Here is an 18,267-nt window from a genome sequence, read left to right as displayed (position 1 = left end):
AAGTAGAAACATATCATAGGAGGATGGACTGCCTGCTCTCCTTAAAAAAGTGTAATTGCAAATGAAAGTGGAATTTTTTCACGTCCAGATCTGATGCAGTACTGGCCACTCCCTGCTCGGTTAATGATGAGCTAAAATGGGCTGAATGTTCTTGTCTTATGTCTCACAAAGGTTCTTTAAAGCCATGGCATCCTATGGTCCTATAAAAATCGTACTAATGGGTTGATGTTTTTTTTACTACAGAAGAACTCAAACGAGGGTTTTCCAGATCCGAACGAACGTCCCCGCCCTCAACTGAACATGACCCAGTTCTGTCAGTGAGTGGCATGAGCGTGTCACAGAGCAGTAACTGGGCCCAGGTCTGGGCATCGGCGACAAGTACGTTTTTCCCAGGGTGTCATCTGTCTTGGGGGGGGGGGGGTCGCACCGACAAGTGCGGTCGTCTGGGGCTCAATCCATCTTTGGTGAGAAATGAAGGGGGAAAAACAGGCCACATATTGTGCTCAGGTAGCTGGCAGACACCCCGCCACCTCCCCAAACTCCCCCCCCCCCCCCCCCTGGTCCGCAATTTCGCCTGCGGTGGCACAGAGGCTCGAGCTGGGCCAGGGTGGCACTGTGGAAAAAAACAGCGGTCGGTTCCGCTGTAGGGGAGCAGGGCCCTCTCTTCTCCTACCCTCTCAGCGACGAAACGAACAGATGAAGCGCATCTAGAGCGAGCACGTCTGTTTTCCTTTACGCAGCGAGCAGTCCCACGTCATGGCAGGCATCGGACCAGAACGCACGAGACAAAGAATCATGGAAAAGCCAGCAAATATATTACTCAGCCGCTTCGGAAATACATCAAAGACGCTTAATGAAACATAAATGGTCATTAAACAAAAAACAAAAAAAAAAAAAAAACACCGTGGTGATTTTACGATTGCCAAAAAGCTGGTCGTAATTTAACCCGACAGCCCGATCACATGCAACACTCCCCGAAAGCCTGTAAAAGCAAAAGAAAGGGGGGGGGAAAATGTACGAATCGCTGATAAAAGGCAGATAAAGACAGACACTAATGTTTCTCTGCGGAAGGATAAATATTTAAGAGTCTATCAAACCCCTCTGGTTTGCGGTTTGCGGTTCTGTCTTGATAAATGTAAAAACAAAACTGCTACTTCTTTAATTGTCTGCCATACACAGCATGTTTTGTTTACATCTAGGGTCGGCAAACTGAAATTGCCACAAGGGCCAGTGGAAAGCAAATGTTTGTTTAAACTTCCTTTGCAGAGATAAGGGTGATCCGCACAGAGAAAGTATCAGATATCTTGTTTATTTAGAATTTCGGTATACAGGATAAACTCATTTCCAGAGTGGGGGTGGGGTGGGGGGGGGGGGGGGGGGGGGGGGGGCTGAGAGGGGGTCCCTGTGTTTTCGCAGGACTTTCAGAGTAATCCTCTCATGCATGCAAGCCAACAGACAGCTGACTCATGAAAAACACCCATTTACTGCCCAGAGAAAGCTACAGTCTGAAGGGTTCCTCTGTTGCGGCCACAGACGCCTGTAACTCACTAATGAGCCCTGGTTAAATTTTTATATAAAAACATTAGAAGCATTATGATGCATTATGACATATTACGAGAGCGGGCCATTCTGCCCATCCAGACTCACACACTAATGACCCACACACTAGGGATGTATGGTTGCTAACGAAAGGCAGCCTGCAACGGTCTTTACTCCTGGCCCTATTTCTATGAGAAATAATGTATTATTCAGATGAATTTTTAAAAAAATAAAAAAAAACAACCATAGACTATATCCAGGACTGCGTCTGTACAATTTCAGGGTACGTTTCTCTAGTGGCAGACCGGCAAGTAATACGTAGTTAGCGTGATATAGCGATCTTATTCATACACTGTTTATAAAAAAATGTAGGCCTACTCGGGAAAACGCTTGGCTCACGCGCACCTTTTTAAAAAGAAACTGTCCCCCTGGAAGTAGCGGTTGAACGCCGGTCGAGCACGTATAAATAAAGGTTTGAGTTTGACAGACATGGTGGGTGGTTGGGGGGGTGGAAAACCATCAGTGAGTGACAGTTCTGCCTCCCCCCACCCAACAGCACTGTTTAATAAGACATTTTATGTGACATGTTTTTTTTTCTTCTTCTTATTCTACAATGATCACTGGGAAACGCTGCCAGATGTTAGCGGTGGTGGTGGTGCAACACTGTTCAGCGAACGGGACACTTACTCGAGAAAAATGACTCCAGGATGCTGGATTCTGGCACTACGCTTTTGCCCCAGATTTCTCCCCTAGCTGCCATGTCCTGGTTTCCCCGGAAAGCATGTTCTAGCGCGGAGAATATGCGCCCGGTGCTTTACAGCGAAAGGGTAGCGTGCCACGGAAAACAAACCGTCTGAAATGTTTGTTTTCTAATTAGTTTAATCAATGCCTTTTTAGAATGCGCAATTCATCATCATTATTGGCCAATTATAGCTCTCTGCATCGCCTATCACAAATTCTCTTTGTTGGTACAATGATGGGGAATAATAACTGTAATTTAAACATTAATGTGCTGTTCGCTGGCTGCTTTAATAAAAAAAAAGATTTTCCACATTTATTTCGCATTTTGTGAGAACTTTTTAGGTACGGGCTCATTCAAACCTATCGGTGACCCACATTCAATTCCAATTCTTTTCAGTTCAATTTAATTTGCATTGCGCTTTTTACAGATAATTGTCACACGGACACAAGTATGGGTAAAATGGATGCTAACAGAAATGTAATGAGGGATCTACCTCAGCAAATAAAATGGGTTGAGCAGGTTACAGTCTGGGGTATTTAATTTGCTGGTAAGAAGGAAGGAAATGAAGTGTAGCGCAACTGTAACGCAAGCCACTAGGTTTCATGAACAGATCTACCATCCAGTAGGCTTTCACTCCAACCCTAATTGAGCACACCTCATTCAACAGCTTGAGATCTCGCTGAGCTGCTAATTAGTAGAATCAGATGTGCCAAATTAGGGTTAGACTGAAGACCTACAGGATGGTATATCTCCTGGAGCATGGTTGGGCAGCCCTGGTGTACTCCACTTGGCTTGGATGCAAACATCCTTTTGGATTGACGGTCATCCTTGTCACTTTCTGTTTGTCCACACTGGGCAACAGTGTCGCCTAACGGTTGGGAAACTGGGCTTGCAACACAGAGGCTGCAGGTTCCATTCTCAGGTGAAGCACTGCCCCTGTCCCCTAGAGCAAGGTGCTTCTCCTGAATTGCTTCAGTAAATATCCAGCCATATAAATCGATTATATTGAGCATGTAAAACCCCTAAGTTGCTCCGGATAAGAGTGCCTGTTAAGTGCTTAATGTAATGAGTAATCAGGCTTTGTCCTCCAGCAGGTCTGAAGCAACCCCACACAGAAGCAGGATAAACTGACTGAACCGCCCCCTCCTCCGTCTCAGTGTCCCTGGTTCATCCAGAGTTATAAAAACATTCCAGGACGCTCATAATTACACCTCAAACTGTTTCCTTTGCTCAGGGGATGCCGGGGATTGTTGTCTTAGCCACCGCTGCTTGATCCGAGTCAGAAATCCGGACGCTGTCACTTTTCCGTGTTTTTACTTTTTTAATCTCGCAGTGTTCCACCACACGGAGTAGCGTGCGGCTTTTTTTGGGGGGGACTGGGTGGAGAGCCAATCAAAACTGGTCAGAGATGTGGGTACCAGTGCTGCAAGAGTGTCTCCTTATTCATACCCTCGAACCCCAGACACTCTGTCTCTGGTGTCTGGAACATCTGAAACTGCATCGGCTTGTGGATTGGTTTCCGTAAAAATAAAAAAATCGCACAATCTGATTGGTTGTACCAATCTACCAATCAGGTCAGTGGTTGATTGGTCGGAATGTCTTAGCCCCACCTACATGAGGTCACGATTTACCAGAAGTAACTGGCCGTTTTTTGTTCATTGGCAAACCACAAAGCAAGCTGGCAGGACTTATTTTATATCAAAGTGTTGACGTGGGTTTTTATAAGTGCACCGAAATGGTGAAACGCTGTCATATGGAGAAACTGACAACAGTGTGCTGTCACTATGGTTACATTACATTACAGGCATTTAGCAAACTCTCGTACCCAGAGGGACATTTACATTGCATCCAGTTATACAGCTGGATATATACTGAAGATTAAGCTTAAGCCACTCGCTCAAGAGTACAATGGCAGTGTCCAACCCGGGAATCAAACCTGTGACCTTCAGGTGACAAGATCAGCTCCTTACCCAGTATACTACTCTGGTTGCTGATGGACCCATGGTTACACTGCAGCACCTCTGCTGCTAATGTAGACCTTATATTTGGTAGCTCGTTTCTCTCGTGTAAACAGAAATAGCTTTAAGTGGACAGGCCTGAGAGCATTGCGTGCGCCTCCCCTTGGTCCACACGTACTACGACTTCCTGAGGGAATCCGTCCGTCTCCTGTGAGCTCCTGGTTGGAGTGATTTGATATTATCTTCACCACAGCTGAGAAAACCGCAGGTCACTGCACTGAACAGGGGGCTGGAACCCAGTGCGGAGGCCCAGACAGAGTGAGATTTACCCCCCCAACGCTGCACAGAACAGGGGGCTGGAACCCAGTCCGGAGGCCCAGACAGAGTGAGATTTACCCCCCCCAATTCAGTGCCGATGGGAAGCCAATAAAAATGGGATCCATCGCTGAGCCAGAGCTGGCTCATCTCAGGAGAACTGGATCTTATGAAGGGGTACAGCTTAGTTAGCACAGCTTCAATATAGAGGGGATAACTCAAAATGATGGTACACAGTGGACACACACACATACACACACACACACACGCAAACGGACACACGTGCATGGATGCACACACAGAAATACACAGACACAACACACACACACGCACACACATGCACACACAGACACAAATATACCTAAAATCCAAGTGGGTCTCTACACACAGACTGTTTGCACAAGATACATATGAGAGGTTTAAAAAATAAAAATGAAATGAATTTTGACAGCACGGAAGAAGAGGGACGTTTCACAGGGTGTTCGATTTCAGACCTCCTTCTCCCTTTTGGGGCCTTCAAGGGTCTCTCTCTCTCTCTCTTTCCCTCTTTCCCTCTGTCTCTCTCTCTCTCTCTTTCCCTCTGTCTCTCTCTCTCTCTTTCCCTTTTCCTCTGTCTCTCGCTCCTCCTTTCTCCCCCCCTCTCTCTCTCATCCCTCTCTTTCTCTCTTCTCTCTTCTCTCTCTTCCCTCTCCTCTGTCTCTCTCTCTCTCTTTCCTCTTCTCTCTCTTCTCCTCTTCTCTCTCTCTTTCCCTTTCCCTCTCTCTCTCTCTCTCTCTCTCTATTTGTGTCTCTCTGAGGAGATTGCAGATACGGGATGAAGATGCCGGACTGTTCGGGCTTCAGTTCTGTTCTTACAGTTCTTAGAAAAGTAAGAGACAGAGATAGGGGCTCAAAAACATGGTAAAAAAATGCCTCAGCGGTGTGCTATACCGTGGGGGGACTACACTGGCCTTCCCTACGGACCAACCTCACGCGCGCAGTCGCATGCGTCCAGACCCCATCTCACCCCGACGCACGTGCACGTGCGCAAAAAACGCGATGCCAGCGCTGTCTTGGCCGCGGAAACGAGCCCTGTCCGCTCCCATTACCTCACCGCGTGGAACAGAAGAGCCGTTTCCAATACAGGCCATTCCACTAGCACCCTACTGCGGGATTACATGTCAACTGTGACTGTAAAGCACTGCAGTAAAATAACAGGGTTCCTTGGCCAGGGTTTTCGCCAATACTGCGTAACTGGTATCAGTATTCAGTTTGCTAAACGTTTGCTCCAACTGGAAACTAAAAATGAACTAAAAATTCTGAGAATGGTGAAAGAAGAATATCTCCCAGCTTTTTTTGTTATTTGGATCTAAAGATGTTGAAGCCTTTCTTCATAAACACAATTTCCATATATTTGAATAATACATTTTTTTGCAGTGTTTTAAATGTCCCGGAGTCATATTGAAAGTAAATCAGACCCTTTGTTGAAGAAAAGAGAGTCCATATGCAGATAGATATTAATATTCCTGTAACTCTTCCATTGGTTGACATCACATAGTGCAGCCCTTCCAAGGTGATGGCTAGTTTGCATGGACATCCATTGAAAAGCCGCTGTTATGACTGAATAAGAGGTTAGAATACATTTTCTGGCCGGATACCTTTTTCCAGTATGAATCATTTCAGCCTTAAGCTTGCTAACCAAAGCAATGAAGTTATGATCTAATTTAGCGATCTTTCACTGTCTAGAGTGGAAAGAAATGGAAATAACACTTTGTGACTATTGAGAGGATCACTTAGCCACGTTTGTTTTTCTAAGTAACAGAAAGAAGGATGGGTTTGTTTACATCAGTGGTAACCAACCCTGTTCCTGGAGGTCGACTGTCCTGTAGGTTTTCATTTCAACCCTAATTTGGCACACCTGATTCTACTAATTAGCAGCTCAGTGAGATCTCTAGCTGTTGAATGAGGTGTGCTTTGTTAGGGTTGGAGTGAAAACCTACAGGATGGAGGATCTCCAGGAACAGGGTTGGTTGCTCCTGGTTTCGATGCCAGTTTACCTTGGAGCAGGAAAATTCTGACTGGGATGCTCAGATGTAATGTTCATTTTAAGCACTAGGTGGGGCTCTAGCTGAACAATCTGAGTGACTTCTGAAGATTTTCTTCTCTTTTTTTCTCACCCCAGTATCTGAAAAACCCGTGTAACTGGAATCAAAGCGCAGGAACTACCTCTGATTGTGTTTCTGATTCTAATAGTGAATATTAAGAGCAGGATTAAAGGTTAAAAAAAGGACTTTAACGTAGCTTTAATGCTAACAACGTGCGCTGAACAAAAGTCGTCCAAAAATAAGACGGAATGAACCGCTGTCAGACATTCCGCCCAACTGCCACTTCCCTCCAAAAAAAAGAAACGCTCTTTTCCTGTCTCCTCCATCTTAACTGCGAGCTCTTTTCCTCCCTGTGATGCACAAGCACTAAAAATCCTGGCCACTTTTTAAGAACCTGTCCGGCGAGGCAGCTGGCCCCGCCGTGAAACAGGCCCGTCTGGCAGCCGGTCCCCCTCCCTGTTCGGATGATTAACGGCCTTCCCAGGCTCCGCTCTTCGTGTTTCCCGTCGTTGGGAAGGACGAGATTAGAAACTCTTTTTTCCAATGGCACAGGTTGTTGACAGGTGGCCCGGCGCCATCGCAAAGTTTTATTTTTCGTTTTTCGCGGAGTGAAATCTTTTTTTTTTTTTAAACGGGAGATGAATTAGCGCACCCGAAGCAGTCACCCGCTGCTTTTTTTACCGTGTGGTGTGGTGCGGAGCGCCCCCCTCTGGCCTGGGGGCCACAGAGCGAGGACGATGTCTTCCTCCCTTCTTCTGCCTAAAACGATGTGATAAAACACCTGACATGTTCGTCTGCACCTGAGCAATCATCTGGGACTTTGGTGGCCCTAAAGAAAGATTTTTGGAGATGAACCGAGGGCGAACCGGGGAGAGGGGGGGAGGGCAGGTGGGGCGACAGGACGCAATTGCAGGACGGAGGTGGGGAGGGGGGTGGCTTTAAACTTTAAACTTGAATTGTGAGGCCCAGGGATGGTTGTGGCCCTAAATGACTGCAGTGTGTTTATACCAGCAGCCAGCTCTGTGAGAAGTGATGCACTGTATCCTTCACATTGGGCTGCACGTTTTTTACTGTGTGATGAAGTTCTGTGCTCAGTGCTTCTGTGGGGAGGAGCTCAGTGCTTCTGTGGGGAGGTGCTCAGTGCTTCTGTGGAGAGGTGCTCAGTGCCTCTGTGAGGAGGTGCTCAGTCCTTCTGTGGGGAGGTGCTCAGTGCTTCTGTGGGGAGGTGATCAGTGCTTCTGTGGGGAGGTGAATCTGTGCTCCTGTGGGAAGGTGGGAGGAGGGGGGGACAGATATTTGTTTAGTGGTGTTCTCGCTGATTGCGCTTGCAGGGCCTGCAGTTTTGCTTGGAGCGCTAGTCACAGAGCGCACCTATTTGGGTTTGACTTGGATCTGCCGACAGAGAGAGCGAGAGAGAAAGAGAAAGAGAGAGGAAGGAGAGAGAAAGAGGGAAATTATGAAAAAAGACAGAGTGAGAGTGAGAAAGAGAGTGTGTGACAGAGTGTGTGTGTGAGAGAGAGAAAGAGAGAGAGAGAGAGAGAGAGAGAGGGAGGGAGAGAGACACATGGAACCTCAACATGAGATGAAAGCATTGCAAAGCCATGTCTTGGCTGAGGAACTATTTTTTGGTATGACATGTCATGTTCATAAGGTTCCTGGCTCTGCCTCATTTCATTTTGATTCACCGATGGAGAAAAAGCATGACTGACCTTCTCCTCAGGCTGCAAAGGGAAAGTGGCTAGAGCATTTGAGTAGGGTGGGGCTCAAGGAGCCAAAATGGCGTCACTCTCCGCTGCAGTCAATCACAATACCTCTAATTTGGAAGAGATTGTGACGATAGCACATGAGGAGGGCGGGGGCCTGGGAGCCAGAATGGTGTCACCCTACACTGCAGTCAATCACAATAACTCAGCTCTAGTCTTGACCCCAGACTCTCTATTCATAATAATTAAGTGTCTTGGTTGACAAGTGAAAATATTTTCAAAAATAATATTTATTTACCTTTGACTGAAAGTCCCTTGTAGTGTCATACATTCACAGAATATATGATTCTTGAGATTAAGACCAATGACACATGTCCCCTCCAGGGGACAAAAATTGGTAGCTGGATTTCAGAGGGAAAAAGCCACCTTGTGTGAAAAAGGGAAGCTGCTCTTGCTATTCTCACCAGCTTCAGCGAAGCGAGCGTAGCGCTGCAGGTCAGTAGTTGAGTTGGCTTGAGCTGCTGGCGCTGGCTGCAGCCCCACCTACATGAGGTCATGATTCATTATACACAGCAATTGATCACTCGTTTGTTAGCGAAGCACATACTTGGAAGCCGGGTAAGTTTATTCCACATCAATTTGAGCGGGGGCTCGTAGCACCGAGCTATTACGAGCTAGACGGCTTCGTTTTTTCTCAAGGAGGCAGTTGGCCAAGCCGCCATAACTTCAGGAGGCATACCTCAGGTGAGTTCGCCTGATTAGTGTTACAATAATATTATGATATACAATATATCAGCAGCGGTATTAACGCGCGCGGTCCAAATCCCGTCTTATTGCTGAAACCGCGCTGAGAGACTGTTGTTGCTATCGCACGCATCGCTGGGATTTTTCATGAGGGATTTCAGGCTCTCTCTTTTGTGCTTAGCCCCCCAAATATCTCAGCGCCCCTTCCTCGGGTTTGAACACACGTCGGGAAATGGCGGCTTTCAGTGACGGATCAGGAGCAGCGGGGTTCGTAATGAGGGGAGGGAATCTGCGAGGGCCCCGGCGTGCTTTAATCCGACGCTCCCCCCGATCGCTCACGACCCACTTAACGAGCGAACACATCGCTCGAGTCTCACAACCTGTGGCCTAAAACTGTTAAGTATGGAATCAAAATGGTTTTTTAAAAATGTGTAATTTTTTTACATTACTGTTTTAATGTCTGTTTAAGCACATGTATTCTTTAGCTAGCACAGTGCTTAATTTGAGCACTGTGAAACTGTACACATATTGAATAGTGTCAATAAGTGTATAATATATGGCAAAATAATTGGTAAGTTATTGTTTTTCCACATGTAACATCTCGCAGTCCAGCACAGCCGCTCTCAGGACCTGCATTCAGATCTCGACCCGCAGTTTTGGGAACTGCCCCTCAGAATGCCAGTGAGGGAGGGAGACCGTGAGACACAGTTTTATACGGGTGGTCCTTGGGTTCTCGGGGATTCGTGATGGGATGGGAGGGGGGGGGTGCTGTCCAATTCCCACCCGCCCCCCCCCGAGCCAGGGACTCGTTTTTTCTTCCTCCAGTTAGCTGTGCCTCACGGGCACCACGGAAACCATCGCCAGGGCAGGCTCCCACCCGTCACGCCCCTGTGGAGCCCCGATTTATAGCAGCTGACCTCATTTTGGGAAGCGGTGTGCGACTCCGACGCTGCCCGCTCGAAGCACCCCCCCCCCCCCATCCCAATCCCTAAAAAGTCCAGCTCTTACGCACCCCTGGTTCCCCCACTCTCTGCTTTGCATTCATGACCTGCAACCGTACCCACTGCCAAGACACACAGAAAAACAGCCTCTAACACCAAGGGCCCCCGGTCGAGCAAACCCAACCAGAGTTAAAACAAACGGGCCGTTCGATAGAACTGCAGTCCGCCGGGAGGAATGAGTTCTTCCGAGCCGTCGGGTGCCAAAGAGAGCTTCAAAGAAAGGAAAAAAAAGAAAGAAGAAGAAGAGAAACTGTTCCACTCGGGCCAAACGATTTAGCTTAATTAAGCCATTTCAGAGCTGAATGTGGATCAGCAGCCAGAGGACCTCCAGACTACTTAATTACCTCAGAGGTGGGACACTGGCATGCAGTCATCCACGTTCTCACTCACAGTCAACATGTCAACTGGGGATCTAGGGTGAAAATTACGGGGCGGGTGTTTGGGGGTCGTCATTAATACTTGAACCCCCCTGAAGGAAGTAAAAAACAAAAGGTTTGGGGGAGTTTCTAAAAATCTTTACACAAACAACGTGATTCTAATTTCCACAGCCCAGCCTGAGGTAAAATTGCGCTGCACTTTGGTGGGTTGTATCATCTCTTAACCATGTGCAGATAGCCTGAGTGAGCTTGACTCATTGCATTAGCACAGCAATTGTTAAGAGATGATGTACGACAGGGTTGGAATTATGGGGGAGCTCGATGGATCCATTCTTTCTGCATCAAATCATCCCCTTTGATTTATTTACTTTTTAAAATCCCTGACAATAAATCTGACATCTGATTAATCTACCCGTGTTTTAAAAAAAGGTTTTGCTTTTCAGTTTGCACTATCCACTTCCGAATTCAAATAATCTTAATTCGTTAAAATGAAAGCGGTGACATTCGGATTGATAGAAGAGAATGCAAGCGCTGCACGGTTTTCTGCAGATCCGGATAACCGGAAAACTCCATAATCGGATCCATTCAGCGAGACGTTCCAGGTGTTTGGACATTTCCCGTCCTCCTCCGGACCGTCGGTCCTGAGAGAAGCAAACGCAGCTGTGGGTATGAGCGTGTGTTTCAGTGTGTTTCAGTGGATTCAAATCGCGGAAAGCTACAGGTGGTAGTACCTTTCATTACATTCAGTACACGCTGGAATATACGCTGAAGGTTAAGTACCTTGCTCATAGGTACAATTGCAGTGTCCTACCGGGGAATCGAACCTATGACCTTCAGGTTACAAGACCAACTCTTTACCCATTAACACTACACTGCCATGTATCCTTTCTCCTTGTGTCCTTGTGTCTCACGCAAACCATTTAGATCTTTCATCACCATGACGACACGCTTTTGATGTATCAGAAGCTAGTTTAGTTCACTGGAGAAAACTTGGGATAAAACTCCACATACTTTTGAATAAAGTAAGATAAAACTTTTTGAATAAAACTTTTTTTTCCTTGTTAAGACATTTCAGGGATTAGGAGGCTGTGCCTTTTTTTTTTTTATAAGGACCCTGAGAAACAAGAATGCTGATCGGATTTATGAAATTTTCATAATCCTGAAAGCGTAGTGTCCTCAATATGCCTTCAACTTATCAGTGCTCAAACTGATTCTTCTCAGTTCCCTAACAAAAAAATGGGACATGTTCTATGATATTAAAAATATATCACTTAAAAAGACACTATAATTATGGCAGGCTGACATTTGCTTCTACCCTTTCTCAGTTTTTGTAATTCTCTTCAAATCGTATTTTGTTCAGTGCTTTAAATAATGCAAGTGATTTTAATATTTCGATCCAAGGAAGACAGTTTTTAAAATCTGGGAAAGAGGTTTACCAATGTATTTGGTGAATGTTAAATATAATTTTTATTTATTCTTAATGGGAGTGTGGTCTTGGCAGTCAATACGCGGGCAACACAAGCAGCTATCATGTAAAATCAATAAAGTCCATCCTCTGAGCCTGTGGCATGCTACTAACATATGGTAAGATAATCTGTATATATTTCAAAAGGATCTGTGAAACATACACAAATGCAAATTTTGCAGATATTACCACAAGAACCCTGTAAAGGCTAATCCCCTCTTAACCTTGGAGAGCTATTTTTAACTGAGTGGGTGATTTGGGAATATATTGACTCCTCTCTCAGAAATAGGTTCCCGTTTGTTAATCCAAGCTAGCTGTGCTTTTCTGGGCTGAAATCACAGTTCAGAAAAACAGATCGGCGTACCTCGAACCCAGATCCAAGGAGAGCCACCGGGTTGGCTGTACATCTCGTTCAGAGAAAAATCAGCGACCGGTTCTGAGCCGAGAGGCCGGCCCACTTCAGGCGATTTAAATGCGTCGTCGATCGTTTTAATCGGTCTGTTTAAGCGTCGAGCGACGGCGCGAACATGGCTACCCCGGCGGCTCTCTGGAACCGGGGCAGGAAGAGCGCCTCGTCAGACGGATACCGCCATTCCGGGATTTCCCGCCACAGGTGGCCGTGACTGATGGCGAACAGCTGCGGGACGGCTACCGCGGCGCAGAAGCGCGGCGGCCCAGGTAAAGGCTAACCGCAACGAGTCAACTGTCACCGCGGTTACCACGGTGATTAACGTGCGGCTTAGTGTCCAGCGCTCATATATATACGAGGTGTGTCGTTCCCTGATGTTATTAACGATGGCTGTCACGGCGGCTTGGGGTAAAGCCGCGAGGTTTTCGGAAGCGGCCCGTTCACGGCCAGTATCACCGCCAGCGCGTATTTGGACGGTGGAGGCCCCTGAATGGGCTGGTTATTTAAAGGTGGGCCAGACCGGTATCTGGGTGGAGATGCATCATGCAGCTCTCCCCAGGGTCATGAGTGGTGGGCCAGCTGGATATTTCTGTCTCTCTCTCTCTCTCACTCTCTATTTCTTTTTCTTTGTCTCTCTCCCCCTCGCACTCTTTCTCTGACTCTCTCTCTCTCTCTTGCTTTCCCTCTCTCTTATGCGCACAGATAACACACGCATGCACCCCCCTTCTCTCTTTCTCTCTCTCCCTCTCTCTCTCTCCCTCCCCATGTCAGGTTTGGCCTTGATCTCCATCTGGAGTGGCTCTCTCATTCTCTATTTCTCTCACTGTGACTCTCTCCCTCTCTTGCTCTCCCTCTTACACACAAATAATACACGCACGCATGTACCCCCCCTTCTCTCTCTCTCTCTCTCTCACTCCCTCTCTCTCTCTCTGTCTCTCCCTCTCTCCCCTCTCCCTTCCCATGTCAGCCTTTGGCCCTGATCTCCATCTGGAGTGGAAGTGCTCTCGTACCTTGACTCGTTCCTGAGGGGAGGGGGGGGGGGGCTTGAGTCTGGAATGCCTGTAAAGTGGTTTGGGACATTCTAGGCTCTGTGCGAAAAAGCAGTGCGCAAATAAAACAAAAAAAAAAAACCGAACCGAGCTCAAAGTAAGGTCACCGACTGTCCCGAATTTGCCGTGAGCCACGGTGCGTAATTCACCGAAGGACTAGTGTCAAATTTCGTCCGGAGTTTCGCAATCGAAAAAAAAAAAAGAATGAAGTTTTCGCTAAACCTGTTGTGTTTGGCACGCGGGTTACAATCAGGGAGTGGAGAAACGCTTAAGCAACACTAACGATATCCTTTACACCCTTTTGCTTTTCTGCAATTTGGCAAACGCTTTCGTCCTGTGCGACTTAAAATTCAAACGCAGAAGATCGGGGATCAAGTGATTCCCCTGGAGGCAGGGAGCACGAGACGAGCAGACTAGGCGGACAATTTGTCAACAGCTCTACTGAACGTTAATGATTTAATGTTCGGCGGGCGAACGAAATTCCCCGAAGTGACAGAAAGCTCACTCAGACGAGAACAAAAAGACCCTAATGAGCGTTAAACTGCATCGCGTGAACACCGGCGTCCTGTCTGGGGGCGGAAGAGACCAGCTGTCGGCGTTGTGAGGGAGCTGCTTTCGCTTTTTTGTGCGCCAACTCAACCGCGGCGCCTCGTCTTCTTCTTCGTTTGGCTGACCGCGCCCGCGTGTTCGGGACCTCTGACCGGCCTCGAACCCGGAATGCGCGTGTGACCCGCGCCTTCGCCGCGGCCCGGAGATCAGAGAGGGACTCGATCCGGGGGGAAACGCGGTCCAACTGTCAGTCCCGTTGCCATGACAGCAAGGCCCTTATTTGGGCGATCTCCCTCGCTTGAACTTGCGCCTTTTTTTTTTTGATTCGTCCTTGTCACGGGCGTTCTCCCCTATCAAAGGGTTTATTTTATACCACAACAGCTGGAGAAAAGAGAAGAACTCCTCATTGGAAATCTTCACACCCCCCCCCCCCCCCCCCCCCCCCCCCCAACACAGCAGAGAGAGAACGATTGTTTCTAATTGGCTCCCTTTGACGTGAGTTTCTTTTTACGCCGGCTTTTATCCAAAGATCTGAGAGATGTGCAGAGTGAGCGACAGGCCGGAGTGTCCTCATCCATCAGATCTGTGTGAATATCAAGGTCAGCTTTTCATCAGCCAATGGCCATCCAGCCGAGGCCTGCAGCAGATGTTCGGAGTGTTATGGCGTGAGCTATTATAATGCAATATATCTTCTCTCATTTCACTTTCCCTTCTTCCACACACACACACACACACACACACTCATAACACACACACACTCATACACACACACGTCTAATCCCCGATCTAACAATGGTTTGTGTGGGTTGCCATCTTTACTCCTAATCCACCATTAAAACATTTGATTTGGCTAATCAACTTAGGAACTAATCACAGTCTTCAATCAAACCTCTGATTAGTTTAATCACTGCATTCAACAGAACATTACAGCCATTTTTCAGCAGACGCTCCCATCCAGTGCAATTGAAAAATCTCTATATGCAACATTTGCATTGCATCCATTCATTTACACATAAAGAATGCAACCTGGCAGCGGTGGGATTCGAACCCACGCCTCCGAAGAGACTGGAGCCTTAATCCAGCGCCTTAGACCGCTCGGCCACGCTACCGCATGGAGAATGCAGGCGCTCGCATCATCAGTGGACCCTTTCGGAGAAGATCGGGGACCCCTAAATCACACCTCTGTGCGAACGGCGGCGTTTTAATTCGGCTCTGCGTGTCGCTCTTTAACGTCTTTAACTGACGTTTTTCACGCAGGTGTTAAACCCATTAGCGCGGGGCGTGCCGTCGGGTCTGCCCGAGGGCGGCCTGCTCGGGAGTTTCATGGTGATTTATGACCCCCCCAGCTCACTGCTTTTTTAAAAAAAATTTCACCCCACTGTTACGTTTTAAAAAATAAAATGAAATAAAAAAAAACGTTCTTTTATTGTTTTTACGGCCTTGGCGTTTTATTGTGAGTGCAGAAATGAAATGTAATACGCACTCTAACGAACCGAGGGAAGCCCTGAGAGTTTAACACACCTACAGGACGGCAGTTCCTACGCAGTTATGCGTTAAGGAATTTACTCAGTTTTTCTGCCGCTCTTCTCCCTCTCCTTTCCCTATTCTCTCCCTCTCTCCCTCACTCCCTCTCTCTCCTTCTCTCTCTCTCCCTCTCTCTTTCTCCCTTTCTCTCTCTCTCTCAGGGGGTTAGGGTACATTTTTTAAATCAGTAGTGTGAGGAAAAAAATAACATTGCTGCCCTGAATTTAGCAGTCTTCTCTTATATAACTATCAGCGACTCGTTTTACGGCAAAAATATCGTCATGCAATGATGCAAAACTATGTAACAAATAATAAATCAGTGCCAGAGTTCTTCCTTCTACCTCTACCTGAAATAATATTTGCCTTTTTGGTATTTCAGTGGTTTTGGGAAAACTAGGAAAGGGCTCTTGACGGACGAATGGGTAGATGAGTAACTTTCGGGAATCGCGTGAGAGGAGGACGCTGGTACTCCGGACGGTCCAGTGAGTCACTCCAGCTCCGGCTGTGGAGAGGGTCGACATGTTCCCCTTAAAAAAACGCTGAGGCGTCAGTTTTGGTGTGGGGGGGGGTCCGGTGACTGGAGAATTAGCCACAGCCAGGGTGAGCCGTCAGGAAGGATGTGGTCGGCCAAATCTCCCAAGGCCAAGCAGTCACGCATCTTTTTTCGATGAGTGGACTCATCCACATCGCCCCAACTTCCCGTACCTTTATGCCTGACCCCCACCCCTCCACTTTCGCACCAGGTAAGGCCACGTCTCTTCACCGTGGCTTCTGGGTGTAATTTCAGTCAGTTCCCAAGCTGACCGAATTACAACTCGATCCCAAACCCCCGTGATTCCACGGCCCACTTACCATGTAAACAGCAAGTTGCAGTTTGACACACGATCCAACGTTCAAATGTTTCTGCGAGCGACTCAACCTTTGGCTGTGACTGCTTCGTCTTGGTCTAGAAATGTTTGTCTAGCTACTTTCATATCCTCCTAAGACTCTGGCAATTCGCTTCGTTTTCGTCCGCTGTAGGGGACATTTGAGTCTCTGGTCTTAATCTGTTAGAGCTGTATGTTCCACTACGCTGAAGCCTACACTGCCAGGGACATTTTATTTAAAAAAAAAAAAAAAAAAAAGAGAAAATAAATAATATTTTTGAAAATATTTTCCTTGCAGCATGTTTTTCTCATCCAAGACATTTGTATTATGTCAGAAAAAATTTAAATGCTTAAACTTTCTCTCTGGCGGGTCTCAGGAGGGTATAAGCAACGAAGAAATTCTGAGAAGTAAATGCAAATGCAATATATTTATATACAGTAAATGCTAATTATATATATATATATATAATTTATGTATTTTTTCCTCAATCATGTGGCATGTACACTGAACATACGGAAAGTATATTATACACATAGTTTCATATATTTACACACATATATTATACACATAGTTTCATTGTTATTTTATCATTCCATCATCTCACGACCCCCCTGGACCTCCACCCATGGCCAACCAGTGGGTCTGGGCTAACACATTAGTGGTGCCAGGGTTTTGGTCATGGTACCTGAGAAAAATTAGCAGGGGAGGACGAGGAAGTGGATTTCAATCAGGGACCAGGGAGGGGCGGGAGGGGGGGTAGGGGACTGAGATCGCAGACCGGGGGGAAGCCTCTGATTTTTTGGTATACCAATCACAAACTGGGGGCACACCCAGTACACAGGGTGACACTGCCAGTGGGTTAACAGATAGTGGGGGGGGGGGCTCACTTACACAGATTCGGGAGAAACCCCCCCAGCACTGCTGAGCTCATTTAGCACAGAGAGCCAGCACTTCTGTCCTGCAGAGCTTCAAGGGGCCGGCACCGCCAAGCGAACAAACAGGTAAATAAATCATCCAATCGGGGAGCTAGGAGGAGCTGGGCTCGTCCGCCCAGAGGATGAAAGGGAGAGAGGCCGTGACCTTTGACCCCGGCGGAAGACCTGCGACTCATCCCTGATTCATGAGAAAGGCAGACACCCCCACCCCCCCCTTACGGGACCAGCACTTGGGTTAGCTTCAGGGTTCACTGATGAGGAAGCGGGGGGTTGGGAGGTGAACACTTTTTGATCGTTGTTACGCGTCCCAGCAGGAGGAACTCGCTCTGTAAATTTCCCATCCTCGGATGGGGTCACATCTGCATTCGTAAAAAATCTCCTTCAATCCAGGCTCCTGGCTTCTCCTCACATCGCAGACGGTTGATTTAAAACTGCAAAGCTGAAGCTGACGTGGTCATTTTTAAACCGTAACAAATTTAAAAGAGTTTGTCTACTCTCTCCATTACATTTTTTTCCTATTCTGCATTGACTTACAGAATTAAAACCAAACATAAATGATTGCGCATTTGTGTGTGATTGTGTTTCGACTGAATCACATACTGCCTAAAATTTGTCGTAGACTTAAGTCCATCACTTTTGATTAATGTCTTTCTTTTTTTATGAAATCCACCCTTGGGTCCCGGGTTCTTATATTACAAGCCAAAGCGCAGATCCTCTTTAGCATTTTCACATGGATATCACTCCAAGCCAAGCCAGACTCAACCTTCTCTCTCACACTCACACACATGCATAAATACACACACACACACACACGCACGCAAACACACACCATGTGTGAAGTTTTTGAAGTGCTGTGTATTCTGCGCTGACTGCATCTTCTGGCCCCCCCCCACCATGGGGAATCCATTTTGACATATTCCCAACTGTTTGTTAGTAAAACTGTTGACCCCGAGGGAGGTGTTTGGTGGTAGCCGGGAGGAGAAGAAACAAAGCCAGATTGCTTACC

The 18,267-nt window shown here is 47.1% G+C and overlaps 1 non-coding gene across 1 annotated transcript; it reads right to left on the bottom strand.

The window, feature by feature from the left end:
- Positions 1–14,962: 14,962 nt before the first annotated feature.
- trnal-aag (transfer RNA leucine (anticodon AAG)) lies at positions 14,963–15,044 on the bottom strand. The gene has a single exon. It is a non-coding gene; the product is annotated as a tRNA-Leu (tRNA).
- Positions 15,045–18,267: the final 3,223 nt, after the last annotated feature.

Source organism: Anguilla rostrata, chromosome 9 (assembly GCF_018555375.3).
Source record: "Anguilla rostrata isolate EN2019 chromosome 9, ASM1855537v3, whole genome shotgun sequence".
In the NCBI taxonomy this organism is placed as follows: domain Eukaryota; kingdom Metazoa; phylum Chordata; class Actinopteri; order Anguilliformes; family Anguillidae; genus Anguilla; species Anguilla rostrata.
The sequence above is the reverse complement of the archived record's forward strand: the minus strand, read 5'-3'. Positions and strand labels throughout refer to the sequence as shown.